The sequence below is a fragment of the Hermetia illucens genome, chromosome 6, assembly GCF_905115235.1.
Source record: "Hermetia illucens chromosome 6, iHerIll2.2.curated.20191125, whole genome shotgun sequence".
In the NCBI taxonomy this organism is placed as follows: domain Eukaryota; kingdom Metazoa; phylum Arthropoda; class Insecta; order Diptera; family Stratiomyidae; genus Hermetia; species Hermetia illucens.
This window is the reverse complement of record NC_051854.1, coordinates 36,667,887-36,684,812: the sequence shown is the minus strand read 5'-3', so window position 1 is coordinate 36,684,812 and position 16,926 is coordinate 36,667,887. Positions and strand designations below refer to the sequence as shown.

Genomic DNA, 16,926 nt, shown 5'->3' with positions numbered 1-16,926 from the left:
AAAACGAAGGACCCGGCAACGACAACGGATCAACGATTTGTTCATTTTCTCGTGGAACGTGCGCTCCCTGTAGAGAGATGAAGCTGATGAGCAGCTAGCCGATACCTCATTAATAAATTTGATTAACTTTTTTTGCGTTATTTTTGTGTAGAGCTCGGGTGAATCTCCGTTAAGCGGCTCCACACCGCAGCGCTGTAAACCGGTAATTAAAACCGGGTCGGTTCTGATCAATGATTATCAAAAGATTGCTTCTTGAAAAAAATACATAAATGAGGGAGGATAACAAATCGGGAGAGAATTTTAAATCCGTATTTTGCATAGGAAATAATAACATTAATAGGGCACTAATGAGTAGAGGTAACCTTCCCCTATAATTGCTACACACGTACATACGAGACCTAAATAAACCCAAACTAATAAACCAGGGTGAGACATAGGAAATAATATAGAAAATCCAGTGGCAACGTTTCTTCCAATCCTTTAAGACTTTCTTAATATCTTTTTGATTACTTGCACTTGGAGGGGAAAGGACGACATTTTGTGTCTTTAAAAAAGCTCGAAGGTTCCTGGGAAAGACCTATCACCATCACGTTCCTGTCACTCGGGATTCGTCCTTTTGATTTTGAACGCGAAGTACCCATGTCATATTAAAGGATTTCAGATCGAATAAATGCCTCCTGATTCACTAATCGCTATTTTGAGTGATAGCAATAGATTTACAGCAGCGTGGGCTAGAGTAACTTTTCCCGATTTCTCGAAGTTCAACAGAAACTTTTTCGGTTCCGTTTGTCTGGTAAATATTTCCCCCCCATTATCAATTATGATAGAAACAGACGTGAGCAGCCATTTGTTTGCGACAAATGTTTTAGTATCTATGGTACAAAGCAAAGTTTCGTAGTAACGTTGGTAATGGCCATAGGAACAAACATTCGCCTATTGAGAAATCTTCAAGGTGAATAGTTTGAAAGTCTTCTCCAGAGGGTAACACAATGAAAATTACTTGAAATTAAAATGAGAAGATACGCTGGAAACTTCCCAGGCCTACACATTATTACAATGGCTTCAGGCACTAAGAAAGGACGCAGCTGGCTTTTGAAGTATAAATTTGTGTACAATAAAATACAAATTTGATTCTCCTCGAAATTCTATGGATACTATAATCGAGAGAGGATGCCCTACTTTATACTTTTATTGAATTTCGGAAGAAAAAGTCTAGCATGATACTTGGATTCCCAGATATATTCGGTTCTTTTTAGAGTAAATTAATGCATAAACAATAAATTACAACGAAAATCATCTGGAAAACTATGTGTTACCTTAGTCAAAGTTTGAAATAAAGAACCATAGAAGAGTGCAATAAATATTTACTTAAGATCATCATCAACGGCGCGACATCCGCTTTCCGGTCTTGGCCTGCCTTAATAAGGAACTCCAGACATCCCGGTTTTGCGCCGAGGTCCACCAATTCGATGTCCCTAAAAGCTGCCTGACGTCCTGACCTACGACATCACTCCATCTCAGGCGGGGTCTGCCTCGTCTTCTTTTTCGTTTTCTGCATAGATAGTGCCCTTATAGACTTTCCGGGTGGGATCATCCTCATCCATACGGATTAAGTGATACGCCCACCGTAACCTATTGAGCCGGATTTTATTTACAATATCGTATCCTGACGGTCATGGTATCGCTCATAGATTTCGTCGTTATGTAGGCTACGGAATCGTCCATCTTCATGTAGGGGGCCAACAATTCTTCGGAGGATTCTTCTCTCGAACGTGGGAAAGATTTCGCAATTCTTCTTGCTAAGAACCCAGGTCTCCGAGGAATACATGAGGACTGACAAGATCATTGTCTTGTACAGTAAGAGCTTTGACCCTATGGTGAGACGTTTCGAGTGGAACAGTTTTTGTAAACTGAAATAGGCTCTGTTGACTGCCAACAATCGTGCGCGGATTTCATCATCGTAGCTGTAATCGGTTGTGATTTTCGACCCTAGATAGGTGAAATTATCAACGGTCTCAAAGTTGTTGTCTCGTATCTTTATTTTTCCCGTTTAGCCACTTGAGATACCTGATCAAAAACTGATTAAATGCAGTAAAGTTTTGGGCACCTTTCTGGGACATTTAGCAAGATACATATATATATGGAAATAGTTCTTGGTTTGAACGAAAATCTATCTACCATGACGTAACACAAAGGTTATAATCATTTTGCAAACGCGAGATGTCCCCAAGGCTGGCCGTAGCCTTTCTGCCGAGAATATCGCTGCTCTTGCCTAAGATGTCAAAGAGGATCCCGGAATATCGACCAGCCACGCAATTGGATACTAGCCGGCGGCCCTACGCAGAATTTCGGTCGATGATTTGAAGATATTCCCTTAAAAAGTGCAGACAATGCATCAGCTGTCATTTGTTGACCGCCAAACGCATCTAATCTGAATCTCAACGAAGAGGAGGACGATTTTTCACGGAAAATTATCATGAGCGATGCGTTTCATTTCCATTTTAGCGGTTATGTGAATAAGCAAAGTAGTTATTTCTGGGGCACCTACGAAGAGTCATTACACCAGCTCAAAGTTACTGCGTGGTGTGATGTTTACGCTGGAGGAGTCATCGGGCTATTTTTCTTTGAGAACGCCGCAGTCCAAAAGACGACTGTGAACGGCACTCGGTACAGGGCCAAGATTACCGAATTTTTTCTTCTACAGTATGTTACGTAAGAGCATGGTCACTGTTACACGAAGATAATCAGAGCGTCCTGTTTCTTTTTCTATGACATAGAGGGCACCTCAGTCCTTCTTGCTTTTTGTAAAAAGTCAGCTCTCTGTCAAATTTAGTCTTCAATTGAGTGGTTTTTCGAAATGAGTGCTGTTTACGCTTCTCGCTTTGAGGCAATTTTTCTATGTTTGCATGAAAAAGGACCCAAATTAACGCAAACTGCTGCTGTGAAATATATGGGAAAGTCGAAGCAGTTCGTTAGCAAGTGGATAAATCGCTACAAAAAGGTCGGTAACGTTGATGATTTTCCTGATCGCGGAAGTGCAAGCAAAGTCTCAAAAAAAAGACGAAAAAAAGATCCTCGCATTGTTCTCAAAAGATCCAATTTTGACTATACGTGGAGCTGCTGTGAAATTGAAAGCAAAAGGTGTTGACATATCTTTCGGAACGATTCGCAGGCACTTGCTTGCCAATAAACCAATGTTGAGTGCAAAACACGTTGAAAAACGAGTGGAATGGGCGAAGGAAAACTTGGACCGCGATTGGAGCAACGTAATTTTTTCTGATGAATCCTCCTTCTGGGCATTTTCGAGCATCAAACACGCCTGGACAACCTCCGCCAGTAGGATGCTTCAACGGAATGTTAAACACCCCGTCAAGGTCCATGTTTGGGGGTGCTTCTCAAACAAAGATTTTGGTACTTTGTTCTTATTTACCGAGAATTTAAATGCCGAAAAAATGAATAAAATATATCAAAAGGCTTTGTTACCATCTGCTAAGCAATGGTATACCAAGAAAAATGAAAGCTGGATCCTTCAAGAGGACAACAATCCGAAACATCGGAGTCGAGCGTGTAGCGAGTGAAAGGCGCAAAACGGAGTTGTCACTTTAGATTGGCCATCTCAGTCACCGGATGCAAATCCCATAGAAAATGTGTGGGCTCTGATGAAAATGCAGCTTCGCAGATGCAAGCCATGTAATTTAGATAAACTTTCTCGACAAATTCGGGAAATTTGGAGGTCTTTTCGGGTAGAATATGCAGAAAAACTAGTGGAAAGTATGCCCCGACGGTGCCAGGCCATAATTGACAATGCAGGAGATTGGACTTGCTACTGAGGTATTTGCATTGAGTATTGACGACCAAATTATCAATAAATTTGCGAATTTTCGAAAAATCAATTGTTGTTATTATTTAACAGTGACCACGCTCTTATGTAACAAACTGTACAATTGGATGAATTTTAATTGGAAAACACGTGGCTCGAGCCACAACCGATATTTTGAAGGAAACTCTTCCGGGTTACGTAATATATCGTTTTAGTGATTTGCACTCGACGGCCAGATAGCCCAAGTTAACCGTTCCAGACTTCTTTTTATCGGGTTTTTTGAAGTTTTGGGTTTACGTCAATAAGCGTCAACCTCAAGAAGAATATTCGCCAGGAATGGGAAAATCAGTCGCCCGAAGTTCTGCCAAAAGTGGTGGAAAATGCCATAAAACGGGTCCGTATGGCCATCAACTCTGGCGGCGATATCATTTTCTCGAGAGGGAATCGAGAGAGAATATTGATGCCAGTGGAATATGCAAATATTAGCGTTGCTTTTATAAGAGCATATTCTAGTCCTAGTCCCTAGTTTTAGCGATATCGAATTGGTCAACCTCGGCGCAAAACCGGGATGTCTGGAGTTCCTTATTAAGGCAGGCCTATACCGGATACCGGTTGTTGCGCCGTTGATGATGATGATATTCTAGTCCGAGAAGAAAAAGGATAAAGGAAACTCGAAGCTTTTTTTTGACTCTAGAAGAGAAGTCTTGCTTCTAGCAAGGAGTTACACGGCATGTTAGAAATAATTTGAAGCAAGGTTCGACATACAACGTGGTATACTTTCTCTTTACTATTGCTTTAGAACATCTTATTTTCAAAATCTACATAATCACTCAATCAAATTAAGATCTGCTAACTGTTCGCATCTCATTGAAGTTAGTGCATCTCCTCGTGGCTTGGTGATACAATGTGGTCTCATTTTATTGGATGGTGTATATCTAATGCACCAACATCGACAAGTCGCTAACACTTTCTTGGCAAGTCTATAGGCACACACAGCCTACCAGCTGGAAGGAATTTTCTGGGGAAATCAGTCAGTGTCAAAAAAGACTACGAAAAAAAATCGAGGATAAATTTTGTCAAACTTGTTCGGTTCTTGTCTGGTGGAGGCCTGGACGATTTCGTGTAGCACCCTCAACAGAAAATGTCTGTTCACCTTCACTACCAAGAGGTTTGACACATTGAATTTTGCGAAGTGACTTTAGCTTACACTCGCATAAAAGGCAGTTGAAGTGGAAGCATTTAGTGAGAGATCGCAGACAACACCTCGAACTGCTTCTGTGGGGCCTAAAGCATTTGACCAGGAATGCAGACTTTAAAAAAAAGTCCAAGCCGGCACTATACTGGTCTTTGCTTTTATACTCGTAGAGACGGTGATAGCCTGCTACTGTCAATCCAATATGATTTCCAGAGATGTTGGATAACTTTTTGTGGACTGAATAGGGAGGTGTGGACTTGTTTGACATAAGCTTTCAATAAAATTCTGAGTTTTACTCACTGGCTTCCCCAAATACGTAATTTCTCAAAATAGCGATGTTATTTGGTCACGTTCGTGCAATTTGGCACCGTAGGATCATCCTTTCAGATAGAGGCAATGCGAAGTAACTTCAATAAATTCTATTCTTGAAAACCAACACTCGGCGTGTTATTGATAAAATACCAGAAGAAATGCTGGATAAATTTCTAATAAATGTTAATCATCATATGGCCTTCTTGGTGAACAATCAAGGCAACCATTTAAAGGAAATGAATTCCCACATATAATTCTGAAGTTTATTTTTTATGAATAAAGAATAATATTTTCGTTTTATTGGCAAAACAAATCATCCGGAAATTCTGAGAAAGCGTTTATTTGGGAATTATTTTTCCTGAAATATACAAGGCATGTCCATTTGTCAGATATTTTAAAGACATTTTAAAAAAAAAATATTTAATGGAAAAAAAATATATTTGCTACATTTTTGGATATGTACGTAAGTTATTTTTCAACATAGTTGTCATTAATTTCGTTACAAGTGGTGGGTGCGGATTAATTGTTTGATACCACCTGGGAAAAGTTTCCCGATAACTCCTTCGCCCACTTCTTCGTTCGTTAAAAACCTTTTTCCACCCATGTCTACTTTCAGATAGTTGAAAATGGGGAAATCTGAAAAAATCTAATCAAAGGAATGCGAGGAGCGATTCAAAACGTCTTATCCAAACAGCTTCAGGAGGTCTGGCCTACTCGTGCAACATACAGCCTCCAATTGTCAGCGTATGCCTCATTCTCCTCCAAATTCTGAACTGTCGTTTTCAACTTTTTTAGGGTCCCATAGCGTCTTTCCCCGTAGATAGTCTCCCCCTTATCGAGATATTCAATCAAAATTATTCCTTTAGGGTCTAAAATACAGATGACATGATTTTTTCCGCTGAAATTGCGGTTTTGAATTTTTTGGTGAGTGTGAAAAGGTATGATGCCACTATGAGACTCCGTTTTGATTTCAGGCAAACTTTATCAACATAAAAAGTTCCAACCACATTAAAAATTCCAACTGGAGTTTGTCCTTGACAACAAGATAGCATATTTCAGAAGAAATGATCCCGGACCAGATTTCTTCAATATACTAACTTCGAATTGGTCTCATTTTCAAAGGGAGGAGTCAGGCTCCACGACAGTGTTGCCTACATGTCGGAAGGCTATTTCCTACCACCGTTAGAGCAATAGTGCATTTAATTCCTGTACGTGCCTCGTACCAGCGGATTCAAGTACTTCATCGGACCATCAAATCTCAACACATTTGACCTCACTCTAGTGCAATGCCAATAGTGGCACTTTCATAAATGATACCTAGCTTCCTTCAGGTTTTCATCGTATATCATATATTAATATACACCCCATTTCGAAATTCTTCTTCTTCACCATTTACCCAGTTCACAAGTTGGGTCCTCATCGGTTGTACTCGGTGATGTGCCTAAATTGGAGGAAGTTTCTTCATTATTATCATCAACGACGCAACAACCGGTATCCGGTCTAGGCCTGCCTTAATAAGGAACTCCAGACATCCCGGTTTTGCGTGAGGTCCACCAATTCGATATTCCTAAAAGCTGTCTGGCGTCCTGACCTACGCCATCGTTCCATCTCAGGCAGGTTCTGCTTCGTCTCCTTTTTCTACCATAGATATTGCCCTTATAGACTTTCCGGGGTGGATCATCCTCATCCATACGGATTAAGTGACACGCCCACCGTAACCTATTGAGCCGGATTTTATCTACAACCTGACGGTCAGGGTATCGCTCGTAGATTTCGTCGTTATGTAGGCTATGGAATCGTCCATCCTCATGTAAGGGGCCAAAAATTCTTCGGAGGATTCTTCTCTCGAACGCGGCGAAGAGTTCGCAATTTTTCTTACTAAGAACCCAAGTCTCCGAGGAATACATGAGGACTGGCAAGATCATTGTCTTGTACAGCAACAGCTTTGACCCTATGGTGAGACGTTTTGAGCGGAACAGTTTTTGTAAGCTGAAATAGGCTCTGTTGGCTACCAACAATAGTGCGCGGATTTCATCATCGTAGCTGTTATCGGTTGTGATTTTCGACCCTAGATAGGTGAAATTTTCAACGGTCTCAAAGCTGTAGTCTCCTATCTTGGTTGTTTTCGTTTGATCAGTGCGATTCGATGTTGTTGGTTGGTTGGTTTTTGGTCCTAACGTTGCCACCATGTACTTCGTCTTACCTTCATTTATGTGCAGCCCAAGAATTCGGGCCGCCTGCCCGATCTGGATGAAGGTAGGCTATACATCTCTTTCTTCTCATAATGTCAATATCGTTAGCGTAGGCCCGTAGTCGGGTGAACTTAAAGAGGATGGTGCCTCTTGCATTCCCTCTGCCCTGGATGAAACCGTAAGTCATAAATTTTGCAACTTGGATGCTTGCCCAAGGATGAGGGTTCCGTGGACTACAACCGTGAAAGCATGTTGCCTTCCAACTGGTCCGGTCTGCCATTAAGTGGATGGCGGACTTAGGAATCCCTCGATTCTTAAACAAAATTTTAGAAAATTTTACGCTAAGTTTGTCAACGTTAAATAGTACTCTTATGTAATCCTTGTAGCTACTGTAAGACAACAACAATTACTTATATTCTCTTCATTGCATTCCAGGTGGTGGTGTTGAATTTCTACCCGCTTTTTTCATCAAGAATCGCATAATGTGATTTCACGGTAAGCTAAATACTATAATATTAATAATTTTCAAGAAAACGAACATTCGGGCTTGGTTGTTTCACTTTGTATTGTGATCTTTATATTCACCTACAAACTCTTGTAAGGACTCCGTTAAGATACAAACATAAGTATTTGGTGGGGGTTGTGATAGACTCTCTCAAATTACCCTCGTGGGTGCTAGTAGCAGTATCTTAGGTAATCAGAGAGGAGCTACTGAAAATTGGAATTAAGATATGAGTACGGAAATATTTTATTCCCGAATGGAAAACTAATAAGACGTTTCTCGTAAAGCAGTCTTACTACTCAAATCATAAAATTTTTTTTTTCAACTTGGTAGGGTAGGTGAATGCATTTACGCACACAGTATTGGACTCCCGATTCGGTACGTCGTCGGACTACCAACCTCCCCATCGTCAGAGAACTAGCCTGGAACCGTTTGTCACATTACTTCAGGCCAGCCCCCGAACTCTCCCGCCTTGCGGAGCCTTCAAATCAGGGAATTCCTTTCACCAACGGGAGGGGAGAGGAGGAAGGGAACTGTCAGTTCAAGGAACCCTCTGCCATCCGGCTCCTCCACCGGTCGAGTTCTATCTTCTTAGCAACGAGAAGGGCCCGAATGTAATGGGCAACATGGTTCCAGCTGTCAGCAGTCCTCAGCATCTCTTCGACAATGTTGTCTGCAGAGAGATCCCCTGTGTTTAAATAGAGCTGCTGACGAACCCCATCCCACCTTCCACAAGAAAAAAAAGTATGGTGGGCATCGTCCACAACTCCATTGCAAAACACACAATCCGGAGAACGCGCTTTTCCAATCTTGTGCAGGTAAGACTGAACATTTCCATACCCACTTAAAAATTGGGTAAGGAAATAGTCAGTCTCACCATGCTTCCGATTCAGCCACGCACCTAAGTTGCCGATGAGCCGCGCAGTCCATCTGCCTCTAGTTTCATTTTGCCAAGAGAGCTGCCACTCATCTAGAGTGTGTTGCCGTTCTTCGCGAGCAACCACCTCCCTTGGCTCATCTCCCTTGCGCTTGTATATCGCCTGACGCTCCCTAGCAAGAAGGGCAACGGGGATAACTCCCGCGATCACCATCACGGCCGGTTCAGAGACAGTGCGGTACGCAGACGCCACCCGTAAAGCTCCCCGTCTCTGTACTTGCGCGAGGCGTCTACGATATACCTCCTTGTTAAGAGCGCCAGCCCATACCTCTGCGCCGTAGAGCAGGGCAGACTGCGTTGAGCTCATCAGGAGACGTCGCCTACTAGACGTAGGACCCCCAATGTTTGCCATTAGCCTACTTAACGCCGAAACTCCAGCCGCAGCCCTGTTCGCTGCTGTTTGGATTTGCTCAGAAAAGTTCATCTTTGAGTCAAGAGTCAACCCGAGGTACTTTACCGCTGATTTTGACTCCATTATCGACTCGCCGAACGATATGGGACGCAAGGTCGGGATTCTCCTTCTGGTCAGGATGACTACTTCGGTTTTTTCCAGTGCAAGGTTGAAACCATGAGTAGTCATCCATCCGCTTACCCGTCGCATCAATATGCCGAGTCTGCTTTGCGCCTGTTCGACAGTGCGTCCAGCAACAAGCGCTGCGACATCATCTGCGTAGCCGACCAGGCGCAACTCTTCTGGCATGTCGAGTTATAACAGACTGTCATAGGTAGCGTTCCAGAGGTCCGGCCCTAGGATGGATCCCTGTGCTACCCCCGACGTGACCTCCATCCGCCTTTGACCCTCTAGTGTTTCATAGAGCAGGGAGCGGTTCCTCAGATAGTCCCTCAAAATCCGTAAGAGATAGCTCGGCACGTTGAAGGTATTGTCTAGTGTGCCTAGAATGTCTTTCCATCTTACGGAATTGAAGGCGTTTCTGACGTCAAGCGTTACGAGGAGCACCACCCGTCGAGTTCGGCGGCTATGTGCCTCTGCTCATCGAACGGCGTCCACGACCTGCATGACAGCATCAATTGTCGATCTCCCTGCCCTAAAACCAAACTGCCGGGGAGACAAATCTCCGGCAGCGCGTATCGCTTCAGCGAGTCTACTTCTGATGAGCTTTTCGAGCATTTTCCCAGCAGTATCAAGCATATATAGTGGGCGGTATGAAGACGGCAGTTCGGGATCGCCTTTCCCTTTAGGGATCAGCGCAAGCCTCGCAACTTTCCAACGAGCAGGGAAAATGCCCTCTTTCAGGCAAGCGTTGAATGCGCCGAGCAGTAGGTCTGGCCGGTGTTGGAATACCAGTTTGTACACCTCTGCTGGAATACCATCGGGTCCTGGCGCCTTCTTGTTTTTCATAGAGAGGACTGCCTGTTCCAACTCTTTTACAGAGAAAAGTGGACAGTCCTCTGCGCTCTCCGCGCCGATGTCACCATCCCATACGGGGTGTGCAGGGAAGAGTGCCCTCACAATGCGGTCCATCTGCTCGGCCTTAAGTGAACAGGGTTTCCGCAGAGCCCCGATTTTTCGGGTTACAAGTTTGTAACCGAGTCCCCACGGATTCCCATTCACCTCGTCGATCAGATCTTGCCAGCAGCGAGCTTTGCTCTTGTTTATTGCGCTGCGGAGTCTCCTTTTGGCTGATTTGTACTCCATCATTATGGTACATGCCTCCTCCCGATCGCCTAGTCGTTGTGTTAAGCGGTGGAGCCTGTGACATTCCTTCCGGAGCTCTGCGATTTCCATTGTCCGCCAATACATGGAAGGTTTGCCGCTCCTTTCAGCGTGACCCCACCTGTTCCCAGAGTTTCGACAAACTTCCCGGTGTTCACTTTCGCGACGTTCCATTCACAGAAAGATCGCTGGGGTGGCGCACACCGAGAGTTTGTTTCCACCACTTCGAAAGCAATGTATTGGTGGTCACTTGCCGAAAAGTCTTCCAGAACTCGCCACCCGTCCACCAGCGACACCAGTGATTCCGATGCGAAGGTTACGTTTGGAATGCTTCCTTCGCAGCCCGGGCGCCGGAACGTTGGGGTGGATCCGGTGTTTAGAATTACCAGTCCTGTTCTCGCCGCCATTTCCAGAATTCGTTTCCCTCTGGAATCTGTGTGAGGCATGCCCCATTCAAGTGCCCTAGCATTGAAGTCACCCCCGACCAGGATCCGCCCATCCGTGCTTAAGATAGCGTCCTCCAAAGCCTCAAGCCTCCGACGAAAGTCCGGCATCGTCTCATTCGGCGTAAGATAGACACTAAAAAACGTTATCCCTGAACACTGAATCCAGACAAAGCCGTCCCCTCGGCATTGGGCAAGAACCCCCAGGAGGGTGCCGTCCTGAACCCAGATGACAGCGGTACCTGATATGTCTGGGTGCCATGAAACTGGGCCCTTGTTTCGGTACTGCTCACTGATGAGTACTAAATCAGCTTTGGTCTCCGCAGCGCTAGCAACTCGTGAGCTGTTGCACTCCGGTGCATATTGATTTGTAGGATGCGAATCATGTTGACCGTATCCCAGCTCTTTCCAATTCTGCTCTGAAAACTGGACACCGCCCCGATCCCGCAGTGTGCGCAACGCTCTCATCAGTCGCGCCACGGTCCCTGCATAGGACGCAGCTTTCCTTTTCATTACAGGTGTTCGCTTTATGGCCTGCCTGACCGCATTTACGGCATGTTGCCCTTCTGTCAGGTCCCCGACAGTTTGCAGATGTATGCCCATAATCCAAACATCTGTAACATTTGGTTGGGGCGGCCCGAATTCGTATCCTACACACTACCCAACCAATTCTTATTTTCCTGCTGTTTAGAAGCTTCCTCGCGTATTGCTCGGCAACTTCCACCACAGCGAGTTTTTGGCCTCGTGAGTTTGGGGAGGTAATACCAATCCGGACATTGGTTACCTCCGGGCATTCGCGTTTGATGGTCTCTTCTACCTCGTTCTTTTCCGTGAGACAGTCAAGGTCTCGTATTTCTAAAGCACACATGGGTTCCAGGCTAGAAACCAAAGCTTTTTCTGCTAGAAGCCCCTTGGCTGCTTCACAGAACGTGACTTTATTTATAGTCTTCGGGCCTAGTTCGACTAAGACTCCATCACCCTTCGTTTTACGTATGGAAGACACCTCCGCTCCGTTGTCTTCGGGTTTGATTTTGTAACGGATTTCGCTGAGGACTTCCGCAAAAGTCTTGCCTTCCGTCGGCTTAATAAGCAAAGCTGGCGGTCTAGTCCTCCTTCGTCTCCCTACCTTTTCTTTTAGCACTCCGTCCTTCGTGTCCGCCTTAGTTTTAGGCAGAGGTTTTTCTGATGGCGCGACGTGTTGTTGTTTTTTGATCCTCTTCGCCTTCTTCTTTTCAGCCCTGGAGAGTGCCTGAGTGAAATCTCCTTCAGATGTCCCTTCCTCCTTTCGTTTTTTACCAAGTTCGCTCTGCAATGGACTGTCAGCGATCCGTTTGGTATTCGTGGTGTTCTCCTCGAGAAACGCGGTTGTTTCTGCTTCCTGCGGTTTTGTCTTACTTTCCATGTTCGCCTATAGTATGAAATCCTGTCCAGGAGCTCTTCCAGTTCCATTAGCCCGTTTTTCACCCCCTTACCGACGTTTTTCTGAATGAACGTCGAAGATCGCATGTGCTTCACAACTGCCATGCATTTTTTAATAAGTCTTTCCTCTTCCGCTTGCGCCAGAGTAATCGACAGTCCTCCCACTTGGCTTACATTCGAAACCATTTTATTAGTTTTGACAGTTTCCACTGTGCCTCTTTCCCCAATTACAGCACTGTGCTGTATGGTCTGGGTTCCTATCTGTGTTGCAGGTGCCGCATCACTTTCCGAGTCTTTCTCTCCGTCTGCGCGTCCTGATGTCTCGTCGGGTATTTCAGCCCTTGTTACGTCCTTTGCTGGGCGCTGGGGCGAACGGCGCATTTTCATGCTGCGAATAAACGCAGCCTGCTCACTGTCCATTTCCACTATTTCCTCGTTTCGTTCGTTTTTATTCTCCATTTGAGTTGTTTACCAGCGCATCGTGTGCAAGGGAGCGGGCCGCAATAGTCAGGAACGGGTATACCCTCGGGGATACAGCCCCTACCCCAGTTCCCTGAGGCCTGACCTACGCTTACCTAATCCCGGAATTCACGGACGGATCAGCGCTCGCTCGGGGCAACGCGGTCTACTAACACCGGTTCAATACACACTACCCGACCAGGGTCCCGAAGGGGCTGGCTCCTGATACACGCCACAACTACCACCTTGGCAGAGCTAGGCTCACATCATCCCATCGACGTCGACAGGGAGTTGTCGACGGATCCGGGGACTCCCAGTGTGTCCCGGCGTGTATCGGTCATTAGCAATTCGCTCTTCACCGAGAAACTTTCTCGAGGCTACTACCTAGGACGCAAGTATTATGCCAGCTAGGGGGCCAGAACTACTTGCTTGGGCACCTCGGGGACGCCACTCCCCGTATCGTAAACGACCCATGAACGATCGTTTACGATCCCTGAGGGACAAATCATAAAATTGGATACCATTGTGTGGCAGCCAGTGGTAGGTTAATGGAAGAATCCGTCGAGAACTCCCCGCAACATCGAGCCCGTATCCAGAATGGTATATTCCTGCATGACTTGAACCAAACTGTGTGAAAATCCCAGGACATCAAGGAATGCCGTGAGGGATTTTGGTAAAATACCTATAGCTGACAATATTATGGGAACTACAACCACCCGCTCGAGACATTTTTTTTATTTCCCGAGCCACTGGCTCATAGTTCACCTTCTGCTCCATGTATTTCCGTTCCATGCTGATATTATAGGGGATAGTAACATCAACAATATACGCGGAGCGACCTGTAAGCTGTAAGCAGAACTATCAAGTACTGCTTGCGGCTCATACCAGTAAACTGGACATATTCCCGTGATGAGTCCATGATTGTATGCAAGGTTTTGGTGAATCCTCTTACATACAACATTATGCCTGTTTGTAAACTCCACCAGCGGCGTTACGGTGCACCCATAAATGAGATGGTCCAACGTCTCAAACGCCGAAACACACTTTCTTTCATTATGAGTTTTTTATACCATTTTTTTATACCATTTTGTGTAGCAGAGCTGTATTGTAGAAATCGCTGAGACAAAAGAATGTGTTATCTAATCCAATGTTCTGTTGAAAATTGTCCGAAATCGGCCATGTTTCTCCAATCCTACCCTTTTTTGTAAACCACCTCAAAGAGATAACTCTGCAACACTTGTTGTGACTGCAGCTCCACGGATGGACAATCCATCTTCAATTAGGCAACGAGCCTGTTCAAGGAGTTCTCTGCTGATATTTTTCAAAATTGGATTTCGTTTTGTAACTTCTGAACAACAAAAAAGAGAAGTGGTCCTTGGTATCAAAAAATTCTTTTTGTTTCATTAATATATTATTCTGTAACAATAAGACACCTGCTTTTTCTGTTTTTTTTTTGAAAAACCATATTTTGGAAAAAAAAGTGCCATGAAAGGATAACAACTCGCATTCTGACGTAGCCCGAGCTTTTGCCCATCACGATCTGCGAGCTTTTTTAAAACTGATTGATTACTTGAAAAGTAACAAATAACAAACACTAAACCAAACGCTTTCACGCAGATAAGATTCAAATTGCTGGCTCCGTGATGTCACATAAAGTGTCAGCTAATTACCGCGTTTTCTTTTCCGCCTTATGAGCATTTTATTTTTAAACCATTATAATTAACGAATGAACGTTCCGAATTGGTTTTTTTAATGAATATGGTAATTGGACAGGAGAAACTACTATTTCGGCGTAAAAAAAACTTATACAGTGAAAACTCTCTTTGTGGACACCTCTAATAGGCTATGATTTCTTTTGTATATTTCAGAACAATTTGCCTCTCTTGAACGACACCCCTTTTGACCGGACGCGAATAGTAGATTTTATAATCTTTTTGAAAAAAAAACCTTGTGTTTGCTAATTCCGTTTATGAGCGCAACGTTGTCTCAATCAATCGCAGCAAGTTGAAGTGAAAACTCTACAAGGTAAAACAGTTAATAATGCCAGAGAGAAAAGCGTTTTCTTTAAAAGAGAAAATAAATATTCTCAACGTATATGAAAATGAACATACATCAGTGCGTGCGCTGGCTAAAATGTAAAACTATAGGCAAATAACCTAAAACAGTTTCAATATTCCAAAAAAACCAAAAAGTACTAAAGGTTTCGTCCAGGGCAGAGTCAACTCTTCAGACGCTGCCTCACCTCTGCCCTGGGAGCAGCGCGGCCGAAAGTGGTAACAGGGCTCCCAAGGCAAAAATGAGGCAGCGTCTGAAGGGTTGCCTCTGGCCTGGACGAAACCGTTAGTGCTTTTTTAGTTTTTTGGTTTTTGAATGCTAAACTAGGGATCCGTGGACCAAAAAACGTGAGAGAAAGTTACTCCCCATTTGGTCCGGTCTAACATCATGTGAATGTGGGCTTAGGATCCCCTATATCCTAAGAAGTTTCAATATTGACAAATTAATTTGACTTGTCTCAACCAGATTTGAAGGAAAGATGCAGGCTTCCCTTATTGTGCGTAACAAAGGGGCACTAAGGACCAGATGAATTGCTGGGGAAAATATCAACAGTAAAGAAGACTTTATCAGTTCACAAGAGAAAAATATTGATGCCATGGTTTATGGCTGGTTTTGCAAGGTTCGAAAACAAAACACTCCATTGTCGGGACCAAGTGTTCAGGAGAAAGCCAAGGAGCTAAGTGCATCTATCGGTTGGCTACAAAGATTTCGCAGTAGACACAACATAGCATTTCGATGTGTGTCTGGTGAAGCCTCTGCTGTTAATCTAGAAAACGTTGAACTTCTAATTAGTTATAGACCCCAGGACATTTATAATCCCGACGAAACAGGAGCATTGCCCAATAAAACTCTTGCTCTCACATCAGATAAGTGTCACGGTGGAAAATTGTCCAAAGAAAGGTTAATAATTTTACTCTGCGCTAATTTAGCAGGAGAAAAAGAAAAACCACTCGTGATTGGGACCTCCATGGACATCAAGCGGTAGCCCATAATTTGGTATTTTAATAAAAAGGTGTAGATGACACGCTAGTTGATGACTCAGTGGCTAATGGAATTCGACCGAAAAATTAGGCAGCAAAAAAGGAAAATTTTGTTTTTCCTAGACAATGCAACTTCGCGTCCTCAAGACTTGCGCTACAAAATATAAAAGTTATTTTTCTTCCGAACAACACGGGTGCTCTGAGGTGGCGGGGAGGAAGACGGGACGGCAACCCTGTCGTCTGAACCAAAACCAAGTGGCCGAGGAGAACCTCCACGTGGTGGCACTGGGAACCGCTGTATCGCATTGGCTTGCCGGCCGTGATGCAGTAGGCGAATGCTCCAAGGCCTAGCAAGGGCGATCAGACCCGATTCTGCACGGGGACTCAATTGAAGTGGCTTCGGTCACGAAACCTTACCAGGGGTATACTGGTATCATGGGAACCGAGGTAGCCCCTGGACTCTTATACTTCGGGAGAATTCCTGTCGTATCTGAGTACAGCTCGGTTGGTTGCGGTTGGCCCCCTTGTGGGAATTTCATGGTGGTTGTGGTTGTGCTCAAGCGAGAAGTGACCTTCGGGCCTCGACGTGGTGTTGCGTATCAACACGGGTGCCGTACTCCATAGTTCGGTAGAGATTTAGGTAATTCTTGCATACACCAGCATGAATGCTAAGCTATGCACTTGGTATAGACTGGTACCGTTGTTGCTTGTCGCAGCGGGGCTCTGATTGTGGTCACAAAATCAATCCGCGCCTGAAGAGGGCCGTAGGATTAAGTCTCAAGACAGGTACCTACGTTAAACACCGAGGACTTCACTTCCGAACAGCACGACATTAGCTTGTCCGCCGTTAGATCAGGGCGTTATCAAAAATTTCAAAGTTCAGGATAAAGGTGCAGCCAGTAACAGTCATAAACTGCTTTAGAAAAGTTAGATTTGA

General features: G+C 44.5%; 1 protein-coding gene across 3 annotated transcripts in view; it reads left to right on the top strand.

The window, feature by feature from the left end:
- The window catches only part of LOC119659532 (zwei Ig domain protein zig-8-like), a 294,573-nt gene that overhangs the window by 80,233 nt on the left and 197,414 nt on the right, over positions 1-16,926 (top strand). For 2 of the 3 annotated variants that reach the window (XM_038067671.1, XM_038067673.1), the window contains exon 2: positions 7,955-8,014. The exons of the other annotated variant lie outside the window; for it this stretch is intronic. The gene's annotated coding sequence lies outside the window, so the exon portion shown is untranslated. The remainder of the gene's footprint in view (positions 1-7,954; positions 8,015-16,926) is intronic. 3 annotated transcript variants of the gene reach the window in all.